Raw genomic sequence first — 9,510 nt, forward strand, 5'->3', positions numbered from 1 at the left:
CAACATAATAAAGGGCATCTATGCAAAACCAATGCTCAGCATCATTCTTAATGGAGAGAGGCTGAAAACATTCCCCTTGAGAACAGGAACAAGACAAGGATGCTCTTTATCACCACTCCTATTTAACACTGTGCTGGAAGTCCTAGCTAGAACAATAAAGCAAGAAAAAGAAATAAACAGTATACAAATTGGTAATGAAGAAGTTAAACTGTCCCTATTTGCAGATGATATGATACTATACATAGAAAACCCAAAAGACTCCCCAAGAAAACTACTAGAACTAATAGAAAGATTCAGCAGAGTAGCAGGTTAGGCTTTACAACACATAGGAAAATTACATCAGACACAGAATGATGGAAAACCACACAATACTGGGAATCATGGCCTAGCCAAGTTGTTACACATTTTTGGGGGACACAATTCAATCCATAACAGTGCTGTCAGAATTTTCATCCAGTAAAGTGGCTGATGGACTGTATTAGTTTGATTAATTAAGTGGGTCAAGCACAATAAGTATTCCTTATTTATTCATTCATTTATTTGACAACTATATATTGAATACTGAATATGGACAAACATTGCTAGGATCTAGGGTTTAAGGACAAATGATACTTGTTATTTTCTGTCAAGAAGCATAAGTTTTATTAGAGAAGGACAACCATTATCTCATCAATGCCAGAACTGTGTCATAAATACTGTGATCAAGAATATTCAGGAGAAAAAAGGCAGAAAACAGATATGCTTTGGTAATAAGAGTTAATTAGATGAAGAAGGGAGAAGTGAGAAGGATAAAAATTCTAAAGCAAGAAAACTGCAGGCTCAGAGACATGGTAGGCCAGGGAACTACAGAAAGTTCCAAATGATGAAAAGAAAGGATGTGTAAGGGCAAACATGGGAAATGAGCCTGAGGTAGCAGACTGATATCAGGCATGTTAGTAAGAGTCTTGTATGCAAAGCAAAGTGGTTTGGATTTTATCCTGAAAGCTATGGGGAATTACTGAAGGATTTTAAGTCGAGAAATGAAATAATTCAATCAGCATTTTGTTATGGAAAGTTGGCAATTCAGACACAAATTGGCAGCAGCCTGTTCTTTGCGGGGAGATGGAGAATTGTGCTCACAACAATCCACTAAACACAATAACATGTGTAGGTCACATTTGATGAATGACAAACCTTAACTAAACTGAAGAGAAAACAAAGCGCCGGTAAGAATCATTCTGACAACGTGAGCAGATCCATGCTCAAAAAAGAAAGAAAAGTCTTGGCAAAGGAAATACAAAATGTAGAGAAACAATATGGAAAACAGTCTTTGAACTACATCCTAGGGTGTAATAAGTCACTGAAGTAAATGGTCTGAAGTTGATTTGGCCAGAAATTGCTATTAGACCTTAATCCTCAACAAATGACCTGTGGTCTTGTTGTTAATCTCAGACACTAAGAAAAAACATAACTAAAGGTGATATGGGGTTTTAGTGGGTCATTCAAATTTAATTGCCAGTGTGGAACACTTCCAGAAAAAAAATTATTTTCTATTATAGCTATCTTGAAACACAAACAACTAAAGCAATGAGACCTTAATTTTATATAATATCTAACTCAAAGACAGTAAGACTGTTTTTAATAATCATGGAGGAACTAATAATATATCAAAGTGAAACTAATCACCTGCAATACAGGCTACATACTTATTCAAACAATGTTCTCTCATACTTCCATGCATTTACTCAAGCAAGCTATAAAATTTAACAAAATTTTCTGAAAACATTCCCAAATAAACACAGCAGGTAAAATTGACTGAAAGTGAAAAAGAACAAATAGGAAAATACATGAAAAATTCTTAAATCTCTGTTCTTTTCATTGTCCCTTTTATTATTTTATTTTTATTTCCTTCATTTTTTTAAATTTAAAAATAAGTGAATACTTCTAAATTGTTTTATAAACCAATGAAAAGTAGTGAAGAATTACAAAGGACTGAAATCCCGTGGGGTAACTAACATATCAAAACAGGAAAAAATGGGTATTAGAATGTTCACTATGGGCCAAGTAGTAGTCCAGCCAAATTGACATCTCAACTTTTGTTTTTTACCATAATTTGTAAACTTAGTGAATGAGTGTTAATTTCCCTATAAATGTCATCTTGTTCCCTATCTAACCCCTCTGTCTGGGAAATCCCAGGCTCTCTTTGCCAGGGTCCTGCTTAAAAACTTGGTTAATGCTTCTTTTTTCAGACTTCTAAAGATTTCATCCCACAATTATCCAATTAGAAGAGTAGTAGGCTAAAGACGGAGTTTAGGGAAGCCCCTATACCTTTTCAGAATTTGTTAACTGATTTTTTTATTATCTAAAATAATTGAGACTTCAAGTAAAAAACGAGGTAATTCCTTTGGATTAATCTCTCTTAAAATATTGGCTGGTATGGCAGTTTATTTTTTTTCCCAAAATTTTTAAAAAAAATTATATTTAAGTATAATTTATATACCATGGAATTCACCCACTATAAGTGTACAATTAATTGATGTTAGTAAATTTATAGAGTTGTGCAACTATCACCACAACCCAGTTTTAGAACATTACTATGTTTTTGTTAAGTTTATTATTTGGCACACTCAACATGTTTGAGATCTTTGATTAATAGAAAGGGTATGTTGGATTAAGCCCAGGCCAGGTCTACCACTAGGCCCGAATAATTTGGGCATATCTGGTAAATGGGTGGATTAAACCACTGAAGTCTAGTCAGGAGGAAAAGTGGCATTGCCTCAAGGAAACTCATTCAGAGGGAAGAACAAGATGGAAATAACCAGATTAATCAAGCAACAGTGCATTAGTCAGCAGAGGGATCCATAATTCTAACCCCAACTAGATGTATAGATGTATGTTACAAGGGATTTATCTCTTGTTCCCACTCCCATATTGGATTCATGCCCAGTGGCTTTTTTCTTGATATATATTAGGCGTCATATAGTTATTTGTTGACTGAAATATTCATTGAATGAGATTATTTGATTCATATAAAGAGACCAAAAGAGCAGTTTCGTTTCAGACAACTGGGAATGTAACACAATTTAACAGAATGTAGCATAATAAAGGAAGAGGCATTTTCCTCCACCCTACTATGGCATCTAGCAGTTCCAAGAATGGGCTGCAGCAAAAAATCAAACTACCTGCAGAGAGATAGCATAAATCAAATCCAGGAAAAATATATTGGTAAAAATGAAAAGGGAGACATGAAGAATGTGACATCATGTCTTATGGAACATATCAGTGTATCTGACACCTTTGATGAACCTCAGAAACCCATGGGGAATAAGAGATCTTGCCTCCTTCTCCACTTCATTTTGTACTGCCCTTGTTCATAATCACTTTCTGATCTTTCACGACAAATTGTTCCCTTTTCAGGGTCTTTTTGCTAGTTGTTTTCTTGTCACTGAATGTTCTTCTAGGTCTTGCAAGGCTGATTCTTTGTCTTCAGATTTCAGCTGAGCCCAATCTTAAGTAAGTACCAGAACACTTTCTATCTTATCATTCAGCTTATTTTCTTCAGTGTGCTTATCAGTATCTGATAGTACTTTATACATTTGTTTATAAACAAAAATGTTTTTATTAACATCATGTTAGAAGAAGCATGACGAGGCAAATAATAAAGGAGCAACTTCATTTGGATGAAAACCTTAATGTTATCTTATGTAAGCTTATTGCTCAAAACCTTCTATGACACCCCCAACAGGTCATCCAGCTTGACCACTAAGTAGGTTCAGTAACAGAAAACTTTCTAGCAATTGGTCTTTCCTGATTATGTATCCAAAGTAAGATAAAGTCTCACCATCCTTGCTTCTATGGATGATTCTGGCTGTATTTCCTCCAAGATGGATTTTTTCATTCCTCTGGCAGTCCACAGTATATTCAATATTCTTCATCAACATTATAATTTAAGTGTATCAATTCTCCTCTGATCTTCCTTTTTCATTATCCTGTTTTCATATGCTTATGAGGCAGTTGAAAAGACCATGACTTGGGTCAGATACACTTTAGCCATCAAAGTGACATATTTCCTTTTTAACACTTTAAAGAGGTCTTTTGCAGCAGATTTTCCCAGTGCAATATAACGTTTGATTCCTTGACTGCTGCTTCCATGGGCCTTGATTGTTCATCCAAATAGAATGAGATTCTTGACAACTTCAATTTCTTCATCCTTTATCATGATGTTATTTATTGGTCGTGAGGAAAGACTAATCGCAAGAAAAGGGCATCATATTTGGTAAAGTAGAGGGTCAGCCAAAATGAGGAAAACCCTCCGTGAGGTGGATTGACACAGTGGCTACAACAATGAGCTCAAACATACCAAAGACTATAAAGATGCGCAGGACTGGGCAAGGTTTTATTCTGCTATACACAAGGTCTCCATAAGTCGTAATCAACTCAACAGCAGTTAACAACAAGAAAAGACTCACTATCTCCCAGATCAAACCACCGTGTAGTTGGAGGATTACAAATGTTTTAAAATATATTTCTTATATTGACGCCAAATATGCTTTCATATAACTTTATAATTAATCTTGTTTTTTCCCTCTGAGACGACAGAATAAACCAACATATTTATGCATCATTTTTTTTCCATTATTTGATCTAGTATAGGGTATTACAGATTCAGTCTTTTACAGGAGTCAGAACATTGTAATGTTCTGAGAAGATGGTTTCTTATGAGTTTATTAAAATATCCAGGAAACAGTAACCTAAGCAATGGCACCATGAGACAAAGAGTGAACAAGAATTTACTGAAATCACTAAAATTGTCAATTGGTTCTTCATTTTGCTGCCATGGAAATAGGAAAGGAAAACCAGTAGGTGTAAGGCAGAGCAGATGCAAGTGTATCAAGGTGGGTGTTGACTTCTGGACACAGGCTAAGGTCTTATCCTGTAATTTATTTTAACCAGAGGATGGAAAAAACATCAGCCACTGACAGTAATTTGAGGCTTTCAGAGCTATCTTTCCTTAACCTGTAATGATATATTGTGTCAAAAATAGCATCTTTTTAGTGCCTTGCTGCTTTATATCAAAAGTGGATATATGCTTTCCATCATATGACAGGCAAAAGAAACACTCTATGAAGCTATTTGCAATATTGATTATTTCAAAAAGGGATCTAAATAGCGTGAAATCTGTTGAGCTTTACCTCTTTCCTAGAAAAGTTAGTAGAACGGGTAAAATATTAAAAATTTTCCTTAGAGTTAAATTTTATGTACATAGTTCTGGATTGTTTCTATAGTTTCAGGTTGCTAAATATTCAATGTGGTTTAATATGTATTTACTGTGTCTTAAATGTGTACCAGGCCCTGTGCTGGCTGTGGATAATCATCACAAAGATGCAGTTCCTGTCTTCAGAAAGTTCACAGCCTAATAGAGGAAACAAACACATGAATGTGAAAATATGAATGTCACAGGCACTGTTGTGGATAGGAGTACTCAACACCACATCCAGAAGGAGCAGACACAAAGGACTCCTGTCCCAGTTTTGAAGGATTATGGAAAGTGTCCTTGAGGAAATGATGTCTGAAGGGAGACCTGAAGAAGAGAGGAGGAGGAGGGTGGAGGCTATACATGCATCTACAAATAAAAGAGACATGGTTTCCTTGAGACACCATTAGGAGATCAGTGTGGCTAACACACAGGTTTTGAAGCTGTGAGAGATAAAATGACAAAGATGGAAAGATGAGCAAGAGCCAGACCTTGAAATGCTCCATGTTTGGCTATAAACCAAGGAGGAAGAAAATGCAAATTCATTATCATGAATATTCTTATTTCAGATAACATTGTGCTTTTATGGGGCCTCAGGTTACTTGTTCTATGTTGGGCCATCATACAGTGCTACGAAACTCAATAAATATTTGAATGAGTGAAAATAAATGACTGAATATTGAACACTGACTATACTATTCCTCTCAAATCAGGTAGATGCCTGGTAGTCAGATCCTTTTCTTACCTCTTCAGTCTTCTTATTTCCTCTCCTCATATAGTGCTCAGATAAAGGTCATCTCTTTCATATCTAGTAAATATTAATTTAATCACCAGGAAAAGGGCATATTATTTGTCTTTAGGAAAGTAGGGAATACAGGAATTTTAATAAAAATTACAGAGCTTCTAATTCTAACTAGGATGGAGGAGTTTATGACAGAACAATACTTCCACAAAGAAAAACTAGAAAAGCAAGGTTAAAAAAAAAAATGAAAAGAAGAAGAAGAACAACAACAATAACACCACCACCATCACCAACAACAAAGAGAAGGAGTAGAGGAGGAGAAGGAGGAAAAACTTGTTTAAAGACAAGTGTGTAACTGTAGTAAGGTTCCTCAGCCCAGGATATTGTAGGAGCACACAATCATGTACCAACTTGGAGGATCAGGGAAAAGTTGCAGAAGGAAATGATGCTAAAACTCAGGACTGAAGAGGAGTCAAGGTCTTGAAGAGAGGGGATGCTCATTGAGGAAAGCTCAACATTCTGCACTGATACTTATCATTTTAGATATTTGCTGATTCCTGACATGGGGTGGGGAGAGTAAGGAAAGGCTAAGACAAAAGACATAGAGCAGCTGGTAAGAAAGAGAAAATCCAGCCAAAATTTCAACAATCTCATGGAGTAAGAGAAACAGAAATGAGTTCAGAGCAGCCATGGAGGAGGGAGCCTAGTAAACATCCTACGGTCTTGCTTGGAACCCCTGAAAACTGCACTCTAGGAGCAGGAATGAAGCAGACATAGAATTAGCCTAACAAAGCATGCATCTGAGTCAGATCAGCACTGATTGGATTAAGGTGGTCCACTCAATATAGCTACCTCTCAGAAGGTAGAAAGAACCTTCTATGGAGAAACAAATTAAAAAAAAAAAAACCAGAACTTCTATACTTTTTTCATATGTATTTCAAGCATTGTATAAAAATTTACCAGGCAAGCCAAGAAACAGGACAAGAGATTAAACAATAACTAGAAACAGATCCATCAATGTCTGTCTTAGTCATCTAGTGCCATTATCACAGAAATACCACAAGTAGACGGCTTTAACAAAGAGAAATTTATTCTCTTACAGTCTAGTAGACTAAAAGTCCAAATTCAGGTGGTCAGCTCCAGGGGAAGGCTTTCTCTGTCAGCTCTGGAGGAAGATCCTTGTCATCTATCTTCCCCTGGACTAGGAGATTCTCCCCTCAGAAACCCCGGGTACAAAGAACGCGATCCGCTCCTGGCATTACTTTCTTGGTGGTATGAGGTCCCCCCCACCCACCCCCCAACCCCGCTCGTTTCCCTTTCCTTTTATCTCTTGTAAGATAAAAGGTGATGCAGGCCATACCCCAGGGAAACTCCCTTTACATTGGCTCAGGAACGTGACCTGAGCAAGGGTGTTACATCCCACCCTAATCCTCTTTTACCACAGGCAGAGATTATAATTTATAAAACATAGGAAAATCACAAAATGGAGGACAACCACACAATACTGGGAATCATGGCCTAACCAAATTGACACGTATTTCTGTGGGACACAATTCAATCCATGACAATGCCCCAGATACTGAAGTTATCAGATATAGACTTTAAAATAACTGTGATTAATATGTTTAAAAATAGAAAATATGATAGAAAAATTCACTAGAGAACTGAAATTTATAAAATCAAATTGAACAGAAATTCTAGAATAAAAAGTACAATAATCAAAGTGAGAATTTAATAGATGGGTTTAAAAGGAGATTGGACTCAAAAGAAGATTAATAAAATGGAAGACAGACCAATAGAAAATATCCAGCTGAAAGCACACAAAGAAACAATAGGTGGAATATACTTAAAAATAGTGTAAAACATGCAACTGAAGTCCCAGAAAGGAAGGAAAGAATGATGATGTAAAGCAATATTTAAAAGGATAATAGAGTGAGAATTTCTCAACCGCTCAAAAATGTCAATCTAAAATTTCAAGAAGCTCTATGGGCCCAAAGCAAAATAAATATAAAGAAAACCACACCTAGATACATCATAGAAAAATTTCTGAACACCAAAAACAAAAACAAAAAACACTTTAAAAGCACCAAGGGGGAAAAGGAGGCACATTACCTTTAAGGATAAACAATATATCCTAGAAAGTTGATTGCTTAACAGTGGTAGTTAGAAGACAATGGAATGACAATGGTGCAGAACTAAGAATATAAATGTCAACGTATAATTTTTGTTTCATGGAGAAAATATTCTTCAAAAGTGAATGCAAAATAAAGACATTTCCAGACAAACAAAAGCTGAGAGAATTTGTCACCAGCAGACCCTTACTAAAAGGGTTGTATCCTTTCATCATACTTATTTGCTGTATGCTAAGCAAATAATCCGAAAAGCTGGACTATGTAAAGAAGAACGCGGCATCAAGATTGGAGGAATACTCATTAACAGCCTGCAATATGCAGATGACAGAACCTTGTTTGCTAAAAGTAAAGAGGACTTCAGGCACTTACTGATGAAGATCAAAGACTATAACCTTCACTATGGATTACACCTCAAGATAAAGAAAACAAAAATCCTCACAACTGGACCAATAAGCAACATCATGATAAACGGAGGAAATACTGAAGTTGTAAAAGATTTTCATTTTAATTGGATCTACAGTGGAATGGAACGCCTATGGAAGCAGCAGTCAAGAAATCAAACGATGCATTACACTGGGCAAATCTGCTGCAAAAGATCTCTGTAAAGTGCTGAAAAGCAAAGATGTCATTTTAAGGACTAAGGTGCGCCTGACCCAAGCCATGGTGTTTTCAATCGCCTCATATGCATGTGAAAGCTGGACAATGAATAAGGAAGGCCGAAGAATTGACGGCTTTGAATTATGATGTTGATGAAGAATATTGAATATACCATGGACTGCCAAAAGAACGAACCAACCACTAAGGCCAAAGATGAAGAAATTGAAGATTTTTACCAACTTCTTCAGTCTGAAACTGATCGAACATGCAATCAGGATGCATTGATAATCACTGGTGATTGGAATGTGAAAGTTGGAAACAAAGAAGAAGGATTGGTAGTTGGAAAATATGGCCTTGGTGATAGAAACGATGCCGCAGATCACATGATAGGATTTTGTAAGACCAATGACCAAAGACCAATTCATTGCAAATACCTTTTTTCACCAACATAAATGGCGACTATACACATGGACCTTGCCAGATGGAATACACAGGAATCAAATTGACTACATCTGTGGAAACAGATGATGGAAAAGCTCAATATCATCAGTCAGAACAAGGCCGGGGGCTGACTGCAGAAGAGACCATCAGTTGTTCGTAGGCAAGTGCAAGTTGAAACTGAAGAAAATTAGAACAAGTTGATGAGAGCCAACGTATGACCTTAAGTATATCCCACCTGAATTTAGAGACCATATCAAGAATAGATTTGACACGTTGAACACTAATGACCGAAGACCAGACAAGTTGTGGAATGACAACAAGGACATCATACATGAAGAAAGCAAGAGGTCATTAAAAAGACAGGA

Source organism: Trichechus manatus, unplaced genomic scaffold (assembly GCF_000243295.1).
Source record: "Trichechus manatus latirostris isolate Lorelei unplaced genomic scaffold, TriManLat1.0 scaffold00285, whole genome shotgun sequence".
Classification (NCBI taxonomy): Eukaryota; Metazoa; Chordata; class Mammalia; order Sirenia; family Trichechidae; genus Trichechus; species Trichechus manatus.